Consider the following 19,063-nt stretch of genomic DNA (forward strand, 5'->3'; position numbering starts at 1 on the left):
TGACAAATTTTTACCTGAACACTGAAGTATCTAGGGCTGAAGTCATCTTCCCCAACTGTTGTGTTGCATGAGTCAATACAAAAAAGAAAGCCCTCCATGCAGTAAGATTATAATGTTTGCAAGCTGATTACTACAGTGGCTTTCTGGGGAACCCAGCAATTTAAAGTTGTTTTAGTATTTCTATTGTGATTTTTAAAAATTGTTGCTTTTATTGTAAGCCATCTTGTGGGTTTGGCCCAGACCAAAAAGTGAAGTACAAATTGAGTGAGTAAACAAACAAACAAAACTTGAAGGTCCTTGGAAGGTTAAGGGTGCAAAGAGCCCACGTCCATCCCAGGTGTGTCCAGGGAAAGATGCTACCAATCAATGCAGATAATATGGAAATGGTTTGTTTATTTGTTTTTTTTACTTACTCTTCTATTCTGGCCTTGCTTCCATCATGAAGCCCAAGGTAGCATAGATGTGGTTCCCAAGAGGTCACCCATCCAGTAATTGACTCAACCCAGCTCTGCTTAGCTTCAGCAAGGCGGCAGCCTTGTCTACCTTCAGACCACACCCTGGGACTGTCTCTTCAGAGTGAGGGCAATGATGATACGGAAAGCATTGCCCTCTCTCTCAATTGGCTGTGCACTCTCAGACAAGGTGATCTTCCTTGCAACCAGATCTTATTCACAACAGAGCATCACATTGTGAGCACATTCGCGTGTTCTCTGATTGGCTAGGATAAATCATATTACTATTTCAAAGAATGGGATCTTGGAGAAAATGGCACCAATGGTACTCTAACAGCAGAAGATGGCAAAAACAGCCATCAAGAGAAACAAAACAAAGTTGAACCTTCACATAATGCCCCCCTCCCTCCCCAGAACCATTTCATTTTTTTAAATAAATATTTATTAAAGTTTTCACAGTATTACATAATGAAAAATAAAAAATACAAAATAAAAAAACAGTTAAAAATAATTCCATCTTTTCGTCACTTATCTTTCATTTACTTGTTTCCCGGACCTCCTCATACCTCCCTTTTTTGTATTCCAGTTCAATTTATTAGTTCAGCAATTCCTTTCCCTCCTTATTATCCTGATCTTTAATCTTAATATATTGTAGCATTAAATTTTTACCTATTAAAAACCCAATTTTTCCATATTCTTTTATACCATTACAGCTAGAAACCACTTAACTTCAATCCAACATCATTCTAACATTCATTAATTTTGCAATATTTCTGTAAATAGTCTTTAAATTTCTTCCAATCTTCTTCCACCGACTCTTCTCCCTGGTCTCGGATTCTGCCAGTCATTTCCGCCAATTCCATGTAGTCCATCATTTTCATCTGCCATCCCCAGAACCATTTCAGCCCAGATTGGAACTGAGCAAACCCTGGGTTGTTTCCAATGCTGTGCCGGACAAGTTCTGTTGGTGCAACGGGTCTTCCCCTCCCCTCACACACCTGCAAAATCTACTCTGAAGGGTCCCCTAACCCTCTGGAGCAGCTTTTGAGGACACGCAAAGGGCTGGAGGAGGCAAGAGAGGAAGAGGAAGCTCTGTTGCACTAGCGGAGCTATGGCATTGGCTATGGCCCACTCTGTGCGGCCTTATGGAAACATCTTCACCTAACCTACGGTATGCAAGGGCTAAATTAGGCAGAAAGAGACAGATAACAAACCATTCACATTCTTGTTGCAAGCTCGGCATTTCTACTTTATTCATAATTAACAAAGAGCGACTCTAAAACCCAACCATAACTTCCTGTACTTTTCATTACTCAAGAGGATACATGGTAGTGGGAATTAGCGCATATTTTTCGAACAGGGTTTGCTGCAGCACAAAAACAAAGAAGCAATCTGTGGATCTAGCTCTATTCTCTGGTTATACTAGTCTGTCTCGGCTCTGCACTCCAAACAAACTATTCGAAATTGTTGCCACGTTTGAGCCCCTGAGGAAAGCTCAATTTGCCCAGCGTTTTAATCCTATAGTCCTCAGTCAAAGCACTCGGTGGTGGAAAATTTTCCTCAGTGGCAGGACTGGACCTAGAAGGATTCATTGTTCTCTTACAAAACCAGTAACTAAGGAAGTCTTGTCGGTTTCCTAATGTCCTGAACCAACACACTGCCTCAGAAACACACAAAGCCAGGACTGAAGGGTCACTCTGTGTTGGCACAATCTCTGCTGCAGCAGGCAGTATGGCGCCACTGGTCAGACTTCATCCCAGCCTCTACTCTGGCATAGCATCAGCCATTGATTCTGCTGCTCCATTTCAGTTCCTCAGCATCGCCACCAATCAACAGTCAGCTTTCTGGACTGGCTTTTACAGTAATCTTATCCCGGCAGTTTCACCACTCTCCACTGCTTTAGCAAACTTCCCAAGGAGGAGGTGGCCACAAAATGTTCTTGCTGGCTTTCAGCACCGTTGCTGTTGCCCATCCTCCCTCTCTATTTCTCGCTCTCTTTCATCCCAACCTTGGACTCCAACCCTTTTCAATTTCTCCAGCTGGCTCTTCTCAGTTTGGCTCCATCCATTTTTGAAGAGGTTCGCTCCTTACCTCAGGCTCAGCCTGGCCTCACATGTTATACAGAAGTGGTGACAGGGAAAGCCCAAGTGAATTACATCGCCTCTATTTGCCACCTCTTGTGTAAAGATGGAAAGGGGAAATACATAAATTCCTCCACTGGATATTACAACAACAACAACAACAACAACAACAACAACAACAACAACAACAACAAACCGTTATAATAATTTAGTAGTAGTAATAATAATAGAACAGCACTAATTTCATCTTTATTTCCCTTTTCCTCCACAGAGCTCAAGTACATTGTTTCCACTCTGTATTGTGGGATAATCAGCCACATATAACCAACATGCTCAAGTCTAATTAATGCATGAAGGGGTCATTGCCACAGAGCCAGCTGTCCTGCCAGGCTTAGCTAAGTCGCTCTCCTTCATCTTGGGAGGAAGGTAATCAAGGCCTTTGTTCAGTCTACCAGAGAAGCTCAATGAGTAAAGATGTTCTTGGTTGCTCCAAGCTCAGACCACATGGCTCTAACAAGCCTCCCTTCAGTTCCTATACCAGCAATTTAGGAACTAAGCCAAGTTTTATGGCCTGTGTTTTCTGACTGATGTATGGAAAAGCACACGAGTAAACCATTTTTTAAACTTACCAAACGTGTGGTGTTTTTCTATGCTACAGAGGAACTTTAGAACTCACAAGGGCATATTTTAAAGGCCTAACAGCCTATATTCCACACTGTACTTTGCTGCATGTTTTGTGATATTAAATCTCTTCTGGGTTTCTCTCACCAAAGAGCACTTGCCCCAAACCTGGATTTTGGCACCCAGGGAATTCTCCTTTATATACATATTTTTACTTGCTACCAACACATTTTATTCTCATGGCAATACTGTGAGAGGAATTTGACTGTGAGAGAAGACATGTAAGAACATAAGAGGAGCTCTGATGGATCAGGCCAGTAGGTACTTAGTCCAGTATCCTGTTCTCACAATGGCCAACTGTGGGAAACCCACAAGCAAGTCGTGAACACAAATGGTCCTTTCCTTTTTGTGACTTCCACCAACTGGCATTCAGAAGCATTACTGCTTCTGGCCATGGGGGCAGAGCACAGCCTTTATGGCTAGTAGCCATCGATAGCCTTCAGCATTTGCCTAAACACACAAATGCTGAAAGTGTGGATGGTGGCAAGGGTACGCATACAAGTCTCACACACTTCACTACAGTGCTATGCACCTTGACTTGTCTGTGTCTGTCATTTCCTGTTATTGCTTCAGGCAGCAAGATGTCTTTGGCCGGCCCAATGCACAGCAAATCCGCAACTGGTCTTCCATCCCCCCCCCACCTTGTTATGACTTATTTATTATTAAATGCAGCTGCCAATTCGCTTAGAACCTTTGTAGGGAGGAACTGCTCTTTAGTGTCAACACTGAACAAATGCTGAGCAGATGAAGACAAAATGTTTAGTCCCACACTGAGTAGAGCATTCTTAATGCAAGTCTGAGCCTCTGTTGAAGGCACCTGGGCTGAATCCAACAAAGTGATAAACACCTGAAATTACATAATGTTCTCCAAAGGGGTTACATAACCTATGCTCAGAATCACTGACAGTTTGGGTTTTGACTTGCAGCTTTTTGGATTGGGGCCGTGAGCACAACCTTGTTTTCCCCAAAGCTGTTATTAGATGGCAGTCTTAGTTGCTTGTTTCTATTTGATTTCCTATGGTATCATCTGTTTTTCAACATTACGGTCTCCCCGAAGGCACAGAATTATTTTTCTTTAACAAGCGAATCCCAAGGAGGTACCACCTTACAGCCAACTCAGCACCATTCAAAGGTACCCTGGAGCTGATTTTGTGCCCTGCTATCTTACTAAATACTTTTGGCCAAGATACAGAAATATCATGTTTGGGTAACACCTGGGTGCAGGTGATTGCCCTGTACAAATATTAAGCAATTGCCTCCACCCAGTTTATCATTTTGCTATACAGCAGCAACATGAATGAGCAAATATGCCTGAAAGTAAATTAGCAATGGCATTGGTTCTCCAGAAAGGTTAGGCTGTAAAACACAGTTTCCAGAGGTTGAGGTTCTGTTATTTTGCAGCAGGGGTTGGCAAGGTTTACCTTGCCTGGGCCAGTTCACTCCAGCAGAGATCCCTCTGTGGCCAGATCACACGCGCACCTGTGATTTCCGGTGTCTGAGCAGACGCAATTTCTGGCGCCGCGAAAGCGAGTCCCCGCGCCACACTGCGCTGCTTTAGCACAGCACACAGGGACTCATCAAGCGGGCGGCTCAGTTCGGGGGCAGTTCAGAGGCCGGCTAAATGACCCCCGTGGGCTGCTTGTGGCCCATGGGCCTTAGGTTGCTGACCCCTGTTCTGCAGCAACTTAAAGTCTTAGCACAATCATTATGACATAAACTTTCATACATTTTGTTGTTTAGTCGTTTAGTCATGTCCGACTCTTTGTGACTCCATGGACCAGAGCACGCCAGGCTCTCCTGTCTTCCACTGCCTCCCACAGTTTGGTCAGACTCATGCTGGTAGCTTCGAGAACACTGTCCAACCATCTCGTTCTCTGATTCCACTTAACCAGGTGCTACAAGAATCGTTGTTGTTGTTAGTTATTGCATTACATCTGATACATATAATATTTGCTCCATTTATCTTTTGCTGTTCTGCCCAGCTTGAAGCCTGCAAGGAGAATTGGCCCGGCATAGTAACTGTCCAGGACAGGCTGAGGAGTGAGAAGGACCACAGATGCTGTGAAGTTGGCTATATGTGGTCAAGTTGGAAAGGTGTGAGGTAGACCAACAAGCAGAGTGTTTCTCCAGCAATGTTTTGGAGCCAATACTGCCTCCGGCACACAGGTTGCAAGTATCGCTAACCCTGCCCTTTTCATGGGAAATTTGGGTGGACCAGTTGCTCCAGGAACTTTCCCATGAGCTGAGTCTTCCCTATCCTTTGTGCCACTGAACTCTCCAAAAGTGCCAGCTCCCTGGGGCCCTGGGTACCTGAGCACCCACAAAATTCCCCATGAAGGGGCCGGGCACCCAGAAATTTCAGCACCAGGGCCATGCACGCTGCATGGCACCCACAGCCCCGGGCACCCATGGTTGGCACTCCTGGAACTCTTCTTCTGATAGTGGGAAGTCTGAGTCCTGGACCAGACGCTAAACCATACAGTGGCCTGGTTTGCACATCACAGTAAACTTATTATAGTATGAGTAGTAGATAGGTAGCCGTGTTGGTCTGCCATAGTCAAAATAAAAAAAAATCCTTCCAGTAGCACCTTAAAGACCAACTAAGTTAGTTCTTGGTATGAGCTTTCGTGTGCATGCACACTTGGTATCTGAAGAAGTTATGTTGCATACATAAAAAAAGTTCTATCCTTCTTTAGCACCAATTGGCCGACCATGCCCAGGAGAAAGGCCTCTGGTTTCTTCAGGAAGGTATATTTGAATACCTTTTTCATTTTGTTATCAATCATCTCCCAGAATGTCTTAATCCTTGGGCATGTCCACCAAAGGTGAAAGAATGTACCTTCATAACCCAGTAATTTCTTGTTCAATACAGAACCTTGTCTTTGTAATCCATTGCCCTTTCTGTTTGGTTATATACTGCATATTCCTTTATTCTAAGCTCTCGCCTCTTGTTTTATTGCTAATCCCACCTCATGTACGTGTCACTTGCTACTTGGCATGCCATTACTTGCAGCTAAAAGACCTGAGCGTGTGGTTCTCCTGTACGCATGTCATTGCAGACACATGTGAACGAGGACACATGATAATCTGGCTGCTCGGCCCTTGTTGTTTCATGAAATAATGTTGTGAACTTTCTCTTCAATTGTGTTTCCCACCTCCAGTAATTATGCACATTGGGGTGGACCCTTGCAGATCGTACCTTTGTAATCAACATAGGGTAAGGCTGACTGGAAATATGGGATTCTCTTGGATGATGGATATTCCGAGAAAGAGCCTGCCCTTGACTATGTGATTACAATGCAATTTTGATCCAGTGCTTTGCCAGCCTGATGACAAATACATTACCTCATGTTTTTTTACTTCAATAGACTGTATGATCAAAAGCTGAACAGCAGAAGTAACTTCCTGGGTCCTAAACTAGATCCAACAAGTCACTTCACCATCTTGTTTTGAGCTCTGTTTGTGAGTGACTCATGCCAAACCTTTATTTCTACTCATGAATGCAGGTGTGATTAATTAATTATCCAACAGTTCATCTTTCCTTGTGCCAATAATTAAAATGGGGCAAAGCTGAGCTGCAGCTTTTTGGGAGGAATGGCAGGGTGGCGGTTATGAGTCTCTAGGTTGTTGGTTTAAGGCAGAAGTCTTTCATTCCCGATTAATTAATCGAGAAAGAGATATGGATTCTGACTATTTCTAACACACATATGTTTCATTTCAACACCCCTGCTGGTTTAAAAAGGGGTAGCTAAATACCTAATCTCTGGTAAATGTTGTCGTAAACTCCACTCTTTACAAAACAAGCAAATCCTGTGAGATGCTGTAGCAGCAAAAAATCATGGGCCCAGTTACAGCTGCACCAAATATTCAGCAGCAGAAACTTTGGGGGTGAATGCTGCACCTTCCAAAGGGGACAAACCCTTGGTTTTTACCATTTGGGTCATAGCCATTATTTTGCAAGGTTCCTGCTGCTGTTGCAGTGTCTTGCCCCATCCCTGGTAATCCTATCCGATCAGAAACCTGGTAGTGAGAGTGATGATACTGTGCAAATCTATCTGAGTCTATGTGCCCTCAGCTGGTCATGTGGTTGATTCTAACCAATCAGGAGTGCCTTGCCTCTCCCCTACACCACCAACCGACTGTGTTTTAATGATATGATTATATTTGTGGAAATTTGTTGTTTATTGCCTTGTTATTGTAGTAAGGCATTCTGGGCTTAGCCTTGTGGTTGGAAAAAGCAGCATACAAATATGGCACAAAACATAAAAATCAACTCTATGTCCTGTTGATATCACTAACTTCCATCTAAGGATGGGCAGATCTGTCAATTTCAGTTTCTCCCAGTTTCTCATTTTCCTCAAACTTCTCCACATTTGCACATCAGTTTGCCATTTTTTTTAAAGTCCTGGTGAAAATTCATCAGCATTTTGGTTGAAATGTCTCCTTAATATATACATGTTTATATTCAGTTTCCCCTAATATAAACATTTTCATGTTGTTTTCACTAATGTACGATTTTTATGCACCCAGAACTGCACTGCAAAATTCAGAGAGGTGGATTTCAGAGGATGCCTTGTTTTGATTCCCACATTGTTTCAGAAGGTGCAAATTAGGTAAGTTTGCTGTTCAGTTGAATTGAATCAGTTTTCTCCCCCATTCCTCCTCCTAGCTGATGGGCATCATGCATCAGGGAGTTTCTCCACTGAAATTAAATGGAAGCTAGTTGAAAAACACCAAAGGAAAAATTGGTGTAGCTCATTTGAGGACACGGTTTCTGCTTTTCTCTTTCCTTTCTGTTTATCCTTAGCATCTGGCTTCAGTTTGAACTGCGGAGACAGCTGGTCTATTTCTTCCTCTGCACATCAGAGCCATTTCTTGGTCCTAGAATAAAAATGATCTTACACAATTCCTCTTCATTTCAAAGAGGCTTGTGCAAGAGAATGTTTTGAGGAGTCAAGATTAGCATGGTTTTCTTTAATGGAGATATTCACAAATTTTAATGTGTCACCAACTCCTCCATTGGTTATGATATAGTTGTGGGAGAATCACTTTTAGAAATCTGAAATACTTGGAATACTAAATTGAGAACAACTAGATGCCTGTATTCCAAAACAAGAACATAAGAATGTCCTTTGCTGGAGGCGAGCGAACAATGTGTGCACCTTACGTGATGATGCTAAACTAGTAATGAACTCAGGTGCAATTAAAACAGGGCTACTGAGATGCAGGTGGGCTTTGAAAGAACCTCAAGATTTGCAGATGGTTTTTAAAAAATGCAAATTGAAGTACAATAAAAGAATAGCAAAGGAGACAAACATTTACAGATCTCTCATGGGTGATTGTTATGTGACTGGAAAGAAGTGACAAGCATTGAAATCAGATAAACAATAAGGAAAACAACAATCAGATATAGCCCCTCCAAAAGCCTGCGTGGGTTGCTGGAGGTCATGCACTCTCAAGAGAAGTATTTATGAAAGTTAGAAACAGAAGCTGCACTGTGCTTTTGCAGAAGTAGAACATTTCTGCAGGATTTGCCAAAATAGAAAAATACGGGGGAGAGGGATAGGAAGGAACATCAAGGAGCACAATAAGCTCCCAAATAGCCCAGTAAGAGCCAAGTATGTTCATTGGGTGTTGGGTGAAGGTGGGTGAGGGGGAGAGAGAAATGGAAAGATAGAAGCAGGAGGGAGAATGGAATGGAATATCCTGAAAGAAGGCATAACAGGCTTGCTGGCCAGAACACTGGACAGGAACACATTTGTTGTGAGTCCCAGACATCTGATACTTTTAGAAGCTATGCCAGTATAGTATAGTGGTCAGAGTGTTTGCCTAGAATTGTGGAAATGCAGGTTCAAATACCCTCATTGGGTGGCCTTGGGCCAGTCATTATCTCCTAGTCTAACCAACTGCATAGAATTATTTCAAGAATAAATTGGAGGGGGGGGAGCAACTTTAATTTATTACCCTGAGCTCTTTTGACGAAATGTGCACTCTAAAGGCAATGAACAAATGTAAGCAAGGCATGATGGTGAGGTGTTGGCCATCTCCTATTGCCTCTTCCTGGCGTTGGATAAATATGGAAACATAAACCATGATTTCATCCACCTAGGTTGTCAATCAAGGCTCAGTGGGTCTTGTAACTATGGAAACTGTTCAGAGCGCACCAGCCAATTAATGCTCCCACATGTAGACTAGTAAGTTTTATCCCAGGAAAAATGAAGGAGAAAAATGTACAGATAATTGAGAGTAAGTAGGCACTGCAGAAATGAAAAGAACAGGGACCATAATGTGTTTCTCAGGAAAATACATGGTGTGCTGCCCACATTGGATTAAAAAAAGAAACCAGCATCTTCTAAAAGATTAAGTGTACCAATCCCTAAGCAGATCAGCCCCAAAGACTCGTGTGTTGCTATACTACCAACATTACTTGAGCATGATTTTAACATCTTTATTTGAATCCTGGTGTGGGTGTGTGGGGAGGTGAGGTTGTGCACATAAATGTATAACCCAATGCAAATGTTCCTGGCAGTTCCTTTTGACATTCATACTTTGTAAAAAATAAAGGCAGCCTGGTTGTGGTGAAGCAAATCCATCTGTTTCCTCTTCGAGTGTTTAATGTACCTTCATGTTCGCTGCTGTGCTTCACATTCACGAAAGGGGGAAGCCTTTGGAATGCTTGTCCTCACCACCCTCTTTCTGTTTGATTTTCTTCCACATCCCTCCATTTTCATATCGTGCAGTTTCAGGACCCACCTCTGCTTTCCTTTCACTGAGTCAATGAGTCATTGGTCTCGGATAGTTCATTAGTTAAGTATCTTTACCCAATGAGGAAAAGATTTGAAACTGTATAGTAGCCCTGGGGACCAAGTTAGATGTGCTGAGCCTCATTTATTTCAACAGGTCCGGAAAAGTAAAACAAGCATTCAAGTTAGGGTTGCCATACATCCTGAATTTCCCAGACATAGCCGGTATAATGCTGGTAAACTGTGTGCAGATTTTGTAGTGTAGCTCAACAACTTTTGTGTCCGGATTTTCACTTTTTGCAATAATATGGCACCCCTAATTCAAGCTCCATTGGAATCAGCACAACTGGCACCTAACTTAATCTGAGTTGCAGTCATTTTGAGTCCACAATGCTGCAGAATGACACGGATTCCACCCAGTTATCATGTACTGGGTTCTAAAGTAATGGCAAAGTTATCAGGACATAGTGGATCTTGAGCTGGTAATCTGGGGATATATCAATCAGGAATAGATTTATCCTAGTATGCACTACCGCTCCAATGCTGCCCGTAGTATGTAACTATGAGGCAAACAGCACCAGCAAAGTAGCCTCTTTACAATCGAGCTAAAGCAATCTATCATGCAGAGTGGGGAACCAGTGGCCTCTTAGATGTGAATTATTTTGTTGGCATCCATCTGTCTCAGGAGACAATGGAATGCACCTCCAGGGATGAAGTCAAACTGCTACGTTAGCAGCACCAAAGTGACCTTTACGGGTACAAGACTGGGCATCTTATATGGAGGTCCTGGGCTGTTCAGATGACAGGACTCTCCTCTTGGCCTCACTGATGTGGTCCAAAGGAAAGCAGAGCAATACATTTGGCACTAACTTGGCTGCAGGAGCTGATGGAAGGAAGTATACAAGGTGCCACCCAACCATGCTAGGGACTCCACTCTGGATTTGTGTAGGGTTTAACTCCTTAGCCTTATCTTGCAAGGCAGTGGAGGTTTCAGATCAGAGTTTTCCTTCTCCTAGATGGGCTCCCTTCCCATGCTGACAAACCCCATCTGCTCCTCACTTCCCTGTACAGCATGTGTAGAAACTGCCTCCTTGACCACTGGACCCACTATTGGTCTCATCCACTCCATCTGCCAGAGCCTTCACATGCAGAGGGAGTCCTTACCATTGGAGTGTGGGGAGGGGTGTGCAGTTGCCTCCCCTAAATCAAGTTAATACATATAAATACTTAACTAACTGACCTATTGTGTCACAGATAACTTGGTTCTACTCCTCCTAACATAAAGTCTGCCCCCCAATAAATCCTGGCTACAGGAGGGTTTGAGACCCATCGGCTACCCTCACCTGGTTTAGCTGGCCAGGTGTAGCTGTTTCCTGGGGTGTGGCTGCTGTTGCATGCTGACAGCTTCTAGGAGCCAAAGGTGAGAGCTGAGTGCAGGATGGGGACCAAAGGTGGACAAACTACCCCAGAAGGAGGATGGCATGTCCCCCAGCAGGGGTACTACCCCTCCCCTAGCACCCCATACCCTGCTGAATTAGGTAGGTTCACCTTTAAATGCAAACTGAATCTAATTTCTCCCCAGTCTTTAGTTACCCGTGGTGGCTGAGGGAGCAACCATTCATTTCTCTTAATATTTCCAACAGACTGGGCTACAGCGGACACATATGATGCATTGGAAATAGAGAAAATTGTAACCATAGGAAGAAGCTGCTAGTGTAAGCGGCTTAACTTAAATCATCCGCAAGATTTGGATGCAGCAGAAGGTCAGCAAGTCAAACTCTGTGGCTGGATTTAGCCAAGCACTGCATAGTTTCATTTCCACTAATAGTATTTGCTGCTAAGATAATTGCTGGTGTTCTTATTCCTAAAGCCCCTGAAAGGAAAATGATAGCGTGCAGGATCAAGGATTATCCTCCTTCCTATGTAGGAAGTTGCACAATCTGGAAAGTAGTGTGACGAGGATGGTCAGCATTTATACTGTGGTAGTGCCTGTAAGACTACAAACTCTGGGCCTTGTTCAGCTAGATGCTGTCCAAATATAATTAGGGGGTGGCTGCTTGCATGAAATGTCAGATATAAATATGAGGAGCCATGTCAGGAGTCAGTGGAAAAGTCTTCTTTGCACTGGGGATTTATTTAATAACCCAATAATCTGAACCTTAGAGAGCCTTAAACTCTTTAGAAATGGGGATCCTTACAATACAGAGTCCAGAAACACATTTTTAACCAGATGTTTCAATTAACCCAGAAGATTAAACGAGTTTCCTAAGGGACATATCCTTTCCATTTATCAGCAGCAATTAACAGAACCGTTAAAATTATCTTCTATAAGAACGCCATATCAAGGTCACTCATCATGAGTGCATGAGGGAAATACAAGACAATGGTTTAGTAAGCCCAACCAGCTGTAGACTGGCTGTGTGTATTGTAATACTCGTCTCATTTATTTGGCCTGCCATCGGTCCCTATCCACAAGTCTTGGCTGCAGAGCTGGTATCAGATGTCAGCATCCTCGGGTGCCTGCTGAGGTCATACCAAGGGGCCTTCTGCCAACCCATAGGACTTCCTGGCCCTGCTGCTCCTTGCTGCTGCTGCTGCTGCCTGTTCATCGGTCCTCTCTGAGCATGTAAGCAGAGACAGGAGTGAGGAGATGGAGCAACATGGTTCCTGTTCCCTCTCTGCGTGTTTGTGTAGATAAGGTCGAAGATGAGAGAGGGCAAGCTTTTATCATTATATTTATTTCTGCCCCGCCTTTTCCTCCGAGAGGGACTTGAGGTAGAGGAGGAAATGAGCTTGCTAGTGGAGGGGACCCCTATGAGGAGATCTCGCACAAGGGCCGCCCAAACCTGGAGCCCACCCTGCTTGACTGTGTACATCTGTTCTCATTTGTCCCCTTCTCTCTTTTGCTAATACAGTGGTACCTTGGATTACAAGCGCTTCAGGTTACAGATTCCGCTAACCCGGAAGTAGCACCTCAGGTTAAGAACTTTACCTCAGGATGAGAACAGAAATTGCGCGGGGGCGGCACGGCAGCAGCGGGAGGCCCCATTAGCTAAAGTGGCACCTCAGGTTAAGAACAGTGTCAGGTTAAGAACAGACCTCCGGAATGAATTAAATTCTTAACCAGAGGTACCACTGTACCTAGAGGTGGTTAAGGAGCACACTGTGAAGTGACCTGTTCGTTATGATGCATGTTGTGGTGCAACATGGTGGTCCATGACAGCCACTGAGTGACACCCTCTAATTGGGCTTATTTGGATGGAGGGCTGACTCTGTAGGCTTATTAGAATAATAACGGGGAACAATTTTGCCCAAGGAGCTGGGCAGTTCTTAAGAGAGAAATCTGAGGGAAATGATTGAATTTCAGATATCCGAGTCTGAAGAATGAAGAAAGTATTGGTTAGCAGCAGAAGGTAGAACAGCTGGGTGTCATCCTATTTTGAATATTGTTTTAAAATATGTAACTGACAGACAGAAAATCAGAAGTCCTTTTATCTCTTTCCCCTTTCCCCTTTTCCTCTCTTCCTTTTATCTTCGTTCTTCCTTTCTCCTTTGTTTTCCTTGGTGTCCACATGCAGTAGGAGAAGCCAGGAACCAACCTGAGTGACTCATTTTCCCATCTCATGCTCACACGTGATGGGTGGGTTGTGGGTAGGTGGTCCAATGCAAATGAATGCACATGGGCATTTGTTTCCACGAAATATCATTAAGAGTGAGCTGCAAGGGGAAAAGTTAAGTTCAGTTATTCCTGCAACCTACCACATGTAGAATGTATATGCTGGGTGCATTGATAAATTGGACCTGAAATGAGCAGCTTATCCAGATATTAGCTGTGTGGTCCCAAGTAGCTTTATAGTACTTAAAACTAACCTTGGAAAGATTAGGGAAACACCTGGAAATTCGAATCATCCAGTGACAGGAACTAATATGCTATCGTCTACATAATCCTTACATTCATTGTTGCTGCGTTAGGACAAGGCTCCTATTTTAACAGATGCGCCCTTTGAAAAGCATCAAAAGAATAAAAGGCGGCCAATAGAGAGGAACAATCTGAGGATCCTACAGTATTTCAAGCCTAATGCAACAGGCCAAGACATACAGAATTAAAAAGAAATTGAAGCCGCCTTCCCGCCACCCCCTCCATCTCCCAAGTTTAGGGCCATTACATTTGCTTGGTATGACAAAAATAGCTTCTTCTTATAAAATGAAATATCCATGCTAAGCCACAAAGCTCCAAAGTAACATCTGGTTCTTCTGCTAAAATATCATCCACTCCAGCCAGCTATACAACCCCAGAGAGATCTTCCTGTATCTTGCTACTGTCCTTTAAATGAGAGAGAGAGAGAGAGAGAGAGAGAGAGAGAGAGAGAGAGAGAGAGAGAAAGAAGGTTAAAGAAAGATGTAGCAGAATGCGTAAAGAAGTAAACATCCTGCAGCAGTCGACCACATTTACAGAGGTGGCTGTTTTCATTTTAGGAGCTGACCCAAAGTGGTTATGGATATCACAAGCACCACAATCTCTGATCTAGATCTCTGGACCCATGGCAGTTACATGTGAGCTTGTATAAAAACATTTAAAGTATTCTTTTACATTTTTCTTTTCAACCCTATTTACTCTCTGGTTGTGCAGTACAAATGTTGAATCTATTTACAATTTAGAGCCGGGAGGTGAGGAACATGTAGCCCTCAAGATGCTGTTGGACTCCAAATCCCATCAGCCCCAGCCAGCATGGCCAAGGATCAGGGATGATGGGAGCTGTAGTCCAACAGCATCTGGAGGGCCACAGGTTCCCCAGCCATGATTGAAATCTCCTAACATCATAAAACAAATATAAAAAAATAAGAAAACATGTAATTGAGAGAATGCTTGTCTGTGTGGAAGCATTTGGCCTCTAGCGCCTTTCGCCTGCGGACCTGACTCCATGGCTGCTTCACGGTAAAGCTGAAAGCTCAATTCTCCTTTCACCCGTTTCACAGTGAAGAATTATGAATATAGGATGCTACTTTGTGCTGAATCAGGCCATTGGCTCATCTCACCCAGCATGGTCTGTTCTGACTCACAGCAGCTTTAAACAGGCCTGTTTGCACCCTATTGTATGCCATCAATTGTGGATGCCAAGGTCCAAGCATGGGATCTTCTGCATGCAACTCTTACATTGCCTCTCCCCATAAGTGAAGGGCTGTGTGAGTTTCACCTTCCATTAAACTGGTTGTACCCACGCTTGCAGAGAAAAACACGTGAAAATTGGTTGCCAGTACCTTGTAAAACTGCAGAAGCAGTGGGAACCCAGTAGACCTTTGAGATACTGCTATTTCAATTGCTTTTAGTCACCTTGACACCATTGTAGTGCATTAGTTGTGGGTTTATTCTGCTGGTTGTTTCATGATGCTTCCCCAATGCTGCTATGTTATTACTGTCCGGAAGGGCTATAGCACAACAAAACAGGGCAAAAGAAAAAAATAAAATCCCTGAACAATTGTGGTATGGAAAGTTGTGGGATTTCAGCAGGAAATTACAAGATATGCATTAACTGGAAGATGTATGAAGCCTCAAAACTTCTGCAGAGACAAACAGAACTGAAAGTGGGGTTGCATGTGGCTGCCCTGATAGCATCTTAAGCACATAGCATAATGAACACATGATTTAAAAGGACACCTGGAGGGACCCTGGATGTTGTAAGATAGAAAGCACAAACTGATATATCTAGGTTGGCCTTCAATCATAATATTTCCAGCTCTTTTGATTCTTCCCTTCACCTTGACAAAAGAGGGAGAATTATAGTTTCCTTCATTTCCACAAAATGGGGAGCACTTTTCAAGTTTTACTTATGATGAGGCAGCACTAGAGACAGGAGGCATCTTTGTAATAACCTGTCTGGTTTAAGTAGGCGATGCAGACCAGCAAGCAGTCTTCAGTCTCCTTCAGGACCCTCTAATCCAGAAAAGAAAAAGAAACATTTCTGCACATCAGCTTTGCCATATAAAAGTGACTTCACCTGCACTCTGGAAAGTTAGTATGATCTAAAGCATGTCCCACAATGTCTTAGAACATGATCAGCCCAATGGGTCATTAGTGTCCATTGTCTCTTGCCAACAAGTAGGCCATGCCCTACCTACAGAGAGATTCATTTTTCTCCTTTGCACAATGGGAAAACCTAGCTCTCGGAAGTTATTTGCACCATAGACCATACTGCACACAGTCCCAGCTGCATGCACCTCTGAAGGCTGCATAATCTTTCACCTGCTGCAGTTGGCCTTTCCAACAGAGGGGGACCCGTGCCATCCATATCTCCATAGAATTCTGAAGCAGGAAAATGGGGCATATTAGCAAGCACATCCTTGGGAATCAAAGCAAAGGTATCAGAGAAAAGCCTCGCCTTTGATTCTAGCCATGTGGAATCCCATGCTTTCACAGTTTCAGCAAGAAATCATAAATCAGTTCAGGTCCACTGCGAGGATTTATCAGATGCTACAATCCATTAGCTTAACGTGAACTTGATGTCAAATCATTTTTCTGTCAATTCTCATTTACATTGCTTCCTGCTCCATGTTTCCCCTCAACAAGCACATGGAAGTGCCATTAAGGATATTGCAGTGGATGTTGGCTGTCTTTGTTCCTCAGATGGCTCATTTTATAGGTTTCCTTGGTTTTCCCTCCCTCCCTCCCTCTCCCTAGCAAAGCAAAAGCTTTCGAAATGAATGTTTTATCCTAAAATCACACAAAGGAAATGCCTAATTGTTGACGTAGGGATGCCACCAGAACCATGGGAAGTTGGCACTTGCCGCTGATGCCCAAGCTTATATGGCTATGGTTAGTCCCTTCTTGTGCAGGGACTGGGCATGTTAATTCCCCATGTAGTCTGTTCTTCAACAGCAGAAAAATATAACTAAAGCATAACATATGCTTTTGCCTTGCATGAGAGATATGTAGATTGTCTTTGCTGCGGGATATTTTTCATCTCCTCGACAATGAGTGTGACACTGTGGAACTTGCGGCTTCCAAGGCCCTAAGAAATGGAGCATCCAGGAATCAGTTTGGGGACCCAAATTGGAAGTAAGACTGGGAGCCCATCCATAGAAGGGACAATTGGATGCAGAAGCAATGGTAAGTCAGGTGATATAATAATAATAATAATAATAATAATAATAATAATAATAATACTGATAATTTATTTGTACCCCGCCCATCTGGCTGGGTTTCCCCAGCTACTTTGGGCGGCTTCCAACAGAAATTAAAAATACATTAAAACATCAGTCATTAAAAAATTCCCTAAACAGGGCTGCCTTCAGATGCCTTCTAAACGTCAGATAGTTGTTTATCTCTTTGACATCTGATGGGAGCCACTACTGAGAAGGCCCTATGCCTGGTTCCCTGTAACTTGGCTTCTCGCAGTGAGGGCCCTCAGTGCTGGATCTCAGAGTATTGTTAGATTGATGGAGGTGGAGACGCTCCTTCAGGTATACTGGGCCGAGGCTATGAGCTCAGAACCTAAGAACATAGGAAGAGCCTGCTGCATCAGCCCATTGGCCCATCTAGTCTAGTCATCCTGTTCTCGCTGTGGCCAACCAGGACCCTGTGGTAAACCCACAAGTGGGACTCAGGCACAAGAACACTCTCCCCTCCTGTAGTTTCCAGCAGCTGGTGTTCAGAAGCATAACCATCATGGCTGGTAGTCTTCAATAGCCCTCACCTCCATGAATTTGTCTCATCCTCTTTTAAAGCCATCTAGGTTGGTGGCCATCACCAGCTCCTGAGGGAAGTCCATCTGAAGGTGGGGTGTTAGCAGGAGCAATGATTCAGGTAAGCCAAAGGGAAGGCAAGCTGGTAGACTCAAAGTTAGGTAGAGAAACTAAGGAGGGGAGAGGAGGGAGGAAAGGAAGGAGTAAACAGGCAGTCTAGAGCAAGAATAGGCAAGCAACGGCAGTGTCTGACTGGTAGCCTGGCAATGACCCAGGAGGAACAAAAGAGGTTGCTTTGGAGGAATGGTGGTTACTCTCTTGGTACCCGGGGAGACTAGAGAGAGGTGGTCAGGGGATGGTAGACTCCAGGAGGACTGGAACCCTTTCTTGTTCCACTCCTGCACAGTAAAATATCAGAGAAGTGGAGGGCAGGAGGTGCTGAAGAAGTTCTCACGGATGCCGCTGCCAAGTTGCCAAGTTGCCGGCCACCACCCACCCTACCTGCCTTGACTCAACAGAACCTGTGGGAGTGGCTGCAAAGGAAACACAAGGTGCACACATGTGCCTTCTGCCAAGGTCAACCACCTGGCTCTTGGAGCCGGCACCAAATACGGGGAAAGGCTGCTGCTGTTTTGATTTCTCACATCGCACACCCCTCCATTTTCCCCCCTCAACCTAAATTCTGACTTCTTTAAGAATAATAAATGAAATGAAATGAGCGCCAGGGTGGCGTGGTTGTTTAGAGCGTCAGACTAGGACATGGGAGACCAGGGTCCATGGCCCTAATCGGCCATGAAGCTCACAGTCACTGCCTCTCAGCCCAACTTACCTCACAGGGTTGTTGTGGGGATTAAATGGGGGAAGGGGGAAGCCACGCATGCCACCTTGAGCTCCTTGGAGAAAAAGGTGGGATATAAATGCTATTGATTAATTCATTCATTCTGCAAGCAAACAAACAGGCATCCTAACCCCTAGAGAGCAAGAGAAAACCCTCTGGCTGTGCCATTTGCCAAGGAAATTTCCCTCAAAATGGCAGGGAAGCCATGCAAAGAGTTGTGCTGACTTTCTAGAAGAACACAGGACAGAGATAGTCAACCTGGTCTCTCCAGATGTTGCTGGACTGCAACTCCCATCATCCTTGACCACCAGCTGTGTTCGCTGTTGTTGATGGGAGCTGTAGTCCAGCAACATCTGGAGGACCACCTATAACATAGATCCATCCAGTAGCATACCCCACAAGAGTCCCGGGAAAAACGGGACATTCCAGTTTCTCCTGCAAGAGCATAGCAGCCATTTTGAGTGTTGTGATCTTATGTGATTTCATGCCAAGATCTCTTCCCCCCAAACCTGCGAGCACAGCCCCCAGAAATTGCATCTTTTGGGCTCCGTGATGTTGTGTGGGTATGTTGGAGGGTATGTGTGGACC

The 19,063-nt window shown here is 44.1% G+C and overlaps 2 long non-coding RNA genes across 2 annotated transcripts in view; both read right to left on the reverse strand.

The window, feature by feature from the left end:
• LOC309542425 overlaps positions 1-19,063 on the reverse strand; it is a 63,512-nt gene that overhangs the window by 35,075 nt on the left and 9,374 nt on the right. The window lies entirely within an intron of this gene.
• Positions 12,076-18,231, reverse strand: LOC309542430. Its single transcript, XR_014224237.1, has 3 exons — positions 17,649-18,231; positions 15,217-15,384; positions 12,076-13,674 (listed from the first exon to the last, which is right to left on the reverse strand). It is a non-coding gene; the product is annotated as an uncharacterized lncRNA (long non-coding RNA).

Source organism: Podarcis vaucheri (genome assembly GCF_965113315.1).
Source record: "Podarcis vaucheri genome assembly, chromosome: 10".
NCBI classification, from domain to species: Eukaryota; Metazoa; Chordata; class Lepidosauria; order Squamata; family Lacertidae; genus Podarcis; species Podarcis vaucheri.